This window comes from Phyllobates terribilis, unplaced genomic scaffold (assembly GCF_046119375.1).
Source record: "Phyllobates terribilis strain yellow unplaced genomic scaffold, ASM4611937v1 Scaffold_5__5_contigs__length_657084704, whole genome shotgun sequence".
In the NCBI taxonomy this organism is placed as follows: Eukaryota; Metazoa; Chordata; class Amphibia; order Anura; family Dendrobatidae; genus Phyllobates; species Phyllobates terribilis.
The window spans coordinates 166,122,756-166,129,964 of NW_027362765.1; positions in this window are offsets into that span (position 1 = coordinate 166,122,756).

The following is a 7,209-nucleotide window of genomic DNA, read 5'->3' on the forward strand; positions in this document are numbered from 1 at the left end:
TCATGGATCGCGTGTGCCATTTTGATTAATTTGGCGTCAATAACAGCAACTAATGCTACAAGACCAAAAGGAAAGGGCCTTAAAAAATGCAAATGATGAGTCGGCGCTAAGGACTACATATCTAAAACTTATACATTGGTCTATTGCAGGTAAACAAAAATTTACCAAACTGATCATAAGGTTTTTAGTTTTAAATTCTGATCGCTCTGTATGAAGGCCACTGCCACGTCACAGCGAATCTCTCTGTGGGTCCCATCTACTCTTTTCATTATTTTATTATATTTTTGTCTACTTGCCAAACTAATTTTGCTGAGAACTGTTTTATGAGCAAATCACTCCATAAGAAATAATAGATGTTTTCTCTCACTGCTGATAAAGGAGAACTTGACTCAGTAGTGTTTAATAACTTTAGCTGAGTTATTCGTGTTTATCCTCAGCCTATTGTGATTATATACAAGGCCAAGTTCACTCATTCAGTATGTGGTCAGTATTTTACATCAGTATTTCTAAGCCAAACCAGGAATGGGTAAAATAATGCAGAAGTGGTGACGTGTTTCTATTTTACTTTTCCTCTGACTGTTGATTTTGGCTTACAAACCCTGACATATAATACTGACCAAATAATGAATATGTAAATGTGACCTAACAATGAGCCTTTAACAGTAGTTGTCCTGCATTTTGCCTTTTAACTCCTTTCCTGTCTTTTGATTTAATACATCTCGAGTCTGGTCACTGTTTATGGAGCAAACCGTACCAGGCAGATGCCGGCTATAGCATAGCTGTCATATGCCTGTAACAGCGACCGGAGTGCGCTCGGATCACTGTAGTTTAGCCACTTAAATGCAACTGTCAGCCTTTTGACAGTGGCATTTAAGTGGCTCGATCGCTGGTGCGCATAGTCACTGGCTCCCTACAAAGTGATAACAAGTAACCAGTAGTATTGCAGTATACAGTATGTGATCGAACAACCACAGGTTCAAAACCGATAAGGGAACTGAAAATAATAATATGAAAATAAATCTATATAAAAGTTTGAATTGCCCACTACTTTCCCCTATAAGAAATAAATACATAAACTTAGAATTGTGGGGTTTTTGATTGTCAAAATGCGACAAAAAATGCAATAAGAAGAAGCCAGATAAAAAAAAAAAAAAAAATGGTTTCAATAAAAACCAGTAGTCCATGCAAAAGATGAGCCACAACAATTTTTTTATTTTTTTTTAATTTCCTAATTTTTTTTATCACTTAACTTGTATGATTTCTGGTGCATTTTTCAAATTGAGTTCATTGGGGAAATCAAAGTCCACTGCAAACCAAAATAGTTGAAGATTTTGCTGTGTATTACTTGCAGGTCCAACAAGAGCCCTATTCTCCCCATCCCTAGGTGATGGGGATTTGCCTCATGTAACCCCTGCTGTATTTTCCCGGCTCAAACTGTAAACCTCACGGTCTTAAAACATGAAGGTAAAATGTGTCCATGTGATGATTAGGTGGCGGGACATGGAGACAGAGAATTCTGTTGAAGACTAAGCACCATAATTAGGTCACGCCATCTTTACTCTATGTTGGCAGTTTTATGAGTGTTAACTATAAAAACAAATGTGTGAGATATGAGTGTGTGCTTACAACCAGGATCGTCCCAACTCATTAAAAGCAGCACAACATACAGTAATTACTCCTGAGATGTCCTGGAATCCCTTTCTGAACGTGTGTGTCATCAGGTGGATCTCTCCCTATTGTTTGGGCGCTTAAGGAATTCTTAGAATTTTTAGCCTTTCCCGTAAATGACTGTAGGCGGAGATTTTAAGTTGACTTAGAAATGAGAGAGTGCCACTCATGATAGTGAGTTGTCTTGTCTCAGGCAACTTTTATCGTCAAAAGTCAATAATATTTCTATTATTGATCAATTGTATAAAAATATCACATTCTGCACGTCTTGGATAGAGGGTCTGGACAAATTATTGGCACACACTTCTTAATCATGTAACAAGTCAGTTCATGATATGTCTTCCCTCCTAAATATTCCACCGTCTTCTGTGAGTGCTATTATTGGAAAACAGAAGCGTTTAGGAACCACAGCAAAGTGGAAACTACGTAAAGTTAGAGTACGGTCTCAGAGAGCTTTGGCGCATAGGGCCCGATTAATCAAAGCTTTCACACCAGAATTCTGGTGTAAAAGCTTTAAAGAGTCGCAAAGTTTAGGCTCAACTCTTGTTGTGCCTAAATTCTGTGCCTTTTTTTGCTCTTGAAATAAGTAGAGCTGGGGCAGGATGCAACAACTTGCCTAATTCATGGAAAGCTGTGGTGTTCCCTTCTGACTAGAGTGAGATTTCTGGCATAGTGCATGGAGGTGCACGCCACTCGTCAGATGCTCTAGAATAATGAAGAGGCGTATACCTGTTTATGAATTGGTAGCATCTGGCTCCAGCATGCCTGTCATCAAGATTGGTGAGAACAATGTCAGTCTTGAATCGTGCCCACAGTGTATGAGTCATCAATGTTTTGCTGACTCCATAAGTGCAGAGCCCAAACCTTTGATATTCACATCAGCACCAAAGCTGTGCACTGGAAGCTTCATTGTATGGGTTTCCATATCTCAATGACTTTATTAATGCCTTACATCAGATGGACTGTTGTAAATTTGCCACCATTGGATTCTGAAGCTATGTATATATCTTCTGCGGAGTGATGGATCACATTTCTCTATCTGGCATCTGATGGATGTTACATGTCGATCTGCATTGTGTTGTGCCAACTGTGAAGATTGGTGGAGAAGGAATAATGCTGTGGCGTTATTTTTCAGGGGCCGGCCTAGGTCTCTTGCCTCCAGTGAAGGGAAATCTTAATACTTGCATACCAAGATATTTTGGATAATTATATGCTTCCAATATTCTGTTCCAGCATGACTGTCCCAACTACACAAAGTAAGGTCCATAAAGGCAAGGGGAGGCCAGTTTGGCGTAGAAGAACATAACTGGCCACATAGAGCCCTGACCTCAACCCCATCCAACACCTTTAGGATTTACTAGTATAGAGGTTGTGAGTCAGGCCTTCTCTCATCCAACATCAGTGTATGACTTCACAAATGTTCTTCCGCATGAATTGGCAAAACCATTACCTGTCCGCATTGCCAAGGGTCTGCCAGTGACATTGATTCTCTGGGCCCACTGTTCAGCTACATGAAATTTTTCCTCACTCTTTATAACAAATCTGCCTATGTTTCAAAACAATAATAAACTGGGTACTTTGGAAAATGAATGATCATTTTTTTATAGCGCCATTTATTCCATGGCGTTTTACATGTGAAATGGGTATACGTAATAAAAACAAGTACAATTTAAACAATACAAGTCAGCGACTGCTACAGGAGGAGAGAGGACCCTGCCCGTGAGGGCTCAGTCTACAAGGGATGGGTGAGGATACTGTAGGCGTGGGTAGAACTGGTCGTGCAGCGGTATGGTGGGACGAGGCTTACTGCAGGTTGTACAGTCATGGCCAAAAGTTTTGAGAATGACACCAAAATTATATTTTCACATGATCTGCTGGCCTCTGGTTTTTATTAGTGTTTGTCTGATGTTTATATCACATACAGAAATATAATTGCAATCATATTATGAGTACCAATAGGTTATATTGACAGAATGAGTTAATGCAGCAAGTCAATATTTGCAGTGTTGCCCCTTCTTCAAGACCTCTGTAATTCTCCCTGGCATGCTCTCAATCAACTTTTGGACCAAATCCTGACTGATAGCAGTCCATTCTTGCATAATCAATGCTTGCATTTTGCCAGAATTTGAGGGTTTTTGTTTGTCCACCCGTCTCTTGATGATTGACCACAAGTTCTCAATGGGATTAAGATCTGGGGAGTTTCCACGCCATGGACCCAAAATCTCTATGTTTTGTTCCATGAGCCATTTTGTTATCACCTTTGCTTTATGGCAAGGTGCTCCATCATGCTGGAAAAGGCCTTTTTGGGCGCCATACTGCTCTTGGACGGTTGGGAGAAGTTGCTCTTGGAGGACATTCTGGTACCATTCTTTATTCATGGCTGTGTTTTTAGGCAAGACTGTGAGTGAGCCGATTCCCTTGGCTGAGAAGCAACCCCACACATGAATGGTTTCAGAATGCTTTACAGTTGGCATGAGACAAGACTGGTGGTAGCGCTCACCTCTTCTTCTCCGAATAAGCTGTTTTCCAGATGTCCCAAGCAATCGAAAAGGGGATTCATCAGAGAAAATGACTTTGCCCCAGTCCTCAGCAGTCCACTCCCTGTACCTTTTGCAGAATATCAGTCGGTCCCTGATGTTTTTTTCTGGAGAGAAGTGGCTTCTTTGCTGCCTTCCTTGAAACCAGCCCTTGCTCAAAGAGTCTCCGCCTCACAGTGCGTGCAGAAGCACTCACACCAGCCTGCTGCCATTCCTGAGCAAGCTCGGCACTGCTGGTAGTCCGATCCCGCAGCTGAAACCGTTTTAAGATATTGTCCTGGCGCTTGCTGGTCTTTCTTGGGCGCCCTGGAGTTTTTTTGACAACAATGGAAGCTCTTTCCTTGAAGTTCTTGATGATGTGATAGATTGTTGACTGAGGTGCAATCTTTGTAGCTGCGATACTCTTCCTTGTTAGGCCATTTTTGTGCAGTGCAATGATGGCTGCACGTGTTTCTTTAGAGATAACCATGGTTAACTGAAGAGAAACAATGATACCAAGAACCAGCCTCCTTTTAAAGTGTCCAGTGATGTCATTCTTACTTAATCATGACTGATCGCCAGCCCTGTCCTCATCAACACCTGTGTTAATGGATCAATCACTAAAACGATGTTAGCTGCTCCTTTTAAGGCAGGACTGCAATGATGTTGAAATGTGTTTTGGGGGTTAGCGTTCATTTTCTGGGCAAATATTGACTTTGCAAGTACAGTAATTGCTGTTAAGCTGATCACTCTTTGACATTCAGGAGTATATGCAAATTGCCATTACAAAAAATGAAGCAGTAAACTTTGGAAAAATTACTATTTGTCTCATTCTCAATACTTTTGGCCATGACTGTAGGCTTTCACGGTAGGCGAGAGTCTGATATGTTGAGGTAGACAGTTCCAGAGTAGGGGGGATGCACGGAAGAAATCTTGTATGCGATTGTGGGAAGAGGTGAATAGAGAAGGAGACTCATCGATGTATGGAGGAGACAGGTTGTGGATGGCTTTGTATGATGGTTAGGGTTTTGATTTGGAGTCTCAGGGATTGACAGGGGAGAGGCCAGGGAATAGCAGGGGGACAGGTGGATTAGTTGGGCAGCAAAGTTTAGGATAGATTGGAGGGGTGTGAGAGTATTAGAAGGGAGACCACATCGCAGGTTGCAGTAGTCAAGGCGGGAGATGATGAGGGCATGGACTAGGGTTTTTGCAGATTCTTCACTAAGGAATGTACGGATCTGGGAAATGTTTTTGAGTTGGAGTCTGCATGAAGTGGAAAGGGCTTGGATATGTGGTTTGAAGGAGAGATCAGGGCCAGGGTTACACTGAGGCAGAGAGCTTATGTGACTGGGGAGAGTGAGCAGCCATTGACTTTGATGGATAGGTGACTTTGATGGATCACTTTGATGGATAGGTCAGTTGGGGGGGGGGTTCAGTGAGATGGGTGAAAGATGATGAATTCTGTTTTGTCCATGTTAAGTTTTAGAAATCTAGCTGAGAAGAAGGATGAAATAACGGACAGGCATTGTGGTATTCTGGTTAGTAAAGAGGTGATATTGATTCCAGAGAGGTAGATCTGTGTGTCATCAGCATAAGGCCACGGCGCCACTATCAGTATTTGGTTTTGGTCAGTATTCGATCAGTACTGACCAAATACTGATAGTGGGGCCATGGCCTTAAAGTGATACTGAAAGCTGTGAGACTCTGAGTTGTCTCAGGCCGAAGGTGTAACTGGAGAAGAACAGAGGCTCTAGAACTGAACCTTAGGGGACACCGACAGATAGGGGACGGGATGAGGAGGTGGTGTGGGAGTGGGAGATGTTGAATGTCCTGTCTGTTAGGTGTAAACCGATCCAAGATAGGACAAGTCTGTGATGCCAAGAGATGGGAGAGTCTGTAGTAAGAGGGAATGGTCCACTGTCAAAAGCTGAGGATAGGTTCAGAAGGAGGAGGACAGTAGTGTCGCTTGGATTTGGCAGTTAGTAGGTCATTGGTGACTTTAGTCATGGCAGTTTCAGTGGAGTGATGCGGTCGGAAGCCAGATTGTAAGCGGTCAAAGAGGGAGCATGAGGAGAGGTGGGAGGACAGTTCAAGATGGACGTGTTGTTTCCATTAGTTTTGGAGCATAGGGGAGAAGTGATATGGGGCGATAGCTAGACACAGAGGATGAGTCAAGGGAGGGCTTTTTGAGGATAGGTGTGATCGAGGCATGTTTGAAGCATGATACAAAAACACCAGTTGATGAGATGTTTCTTGTCTGTACATGTTGCATTAAGTGTACAGTGCTCAGGTAGGGGCATAGGAGGCCCATTCTGCATAGGGTCCCACCGGGGATTCACCTGTCCTCCTGTGGACCTGTCCAGGTCTGGGCAAAACCTCCCACAGACACCTACAAAATCCTGTAGAAAGCCTTCCCAGAAGAGTGGAAACTTATAGTTGCAAAGGGTCCAGCGCCATATTACTGCCTAAGATTTATAATGGGATGTCATAAAAGCTGATGTAGGTGTAATGTGGAGGTGTCCAGTACTTTCTCCTAGACTGACATGGAGATGTGTAAATTATGCTTATCCTGCTTGGGTGAAAGCTGTATTTTGAACATTTTGGTTACCACTAGTTATGAATGAGAGTGCTCGTCTATTATTCGAGTATCTCAGGCATGCTGGAGTAATATGTTCGAGTTCCCACAGCTGCATGTTTAACAAACAGGCAATCCCCACATATGTTGTAGATGTTTAACAGCCGCGAATCATACAGCCACGGGAACTTGAACATATTACTCGAGCACGCCTGAGATACTCGTATAATACCTAAGCATGCTCAGATAACACGATATCCGAGCACGCTTGCTCATCACTAGTTACCACCCTTCTTTTCTGGAATCCTCTCAATCATCCACACCCCGGCTTATATTCAGTGTGCTCTTTAAAAAAAATGCATAATTTATTAGCATCATATCTGTGAAATACTGTACATTCACTTGTGCTGCGTTCCTTTGTTTCTTCACTATGGGAAGGTAATAATTTCT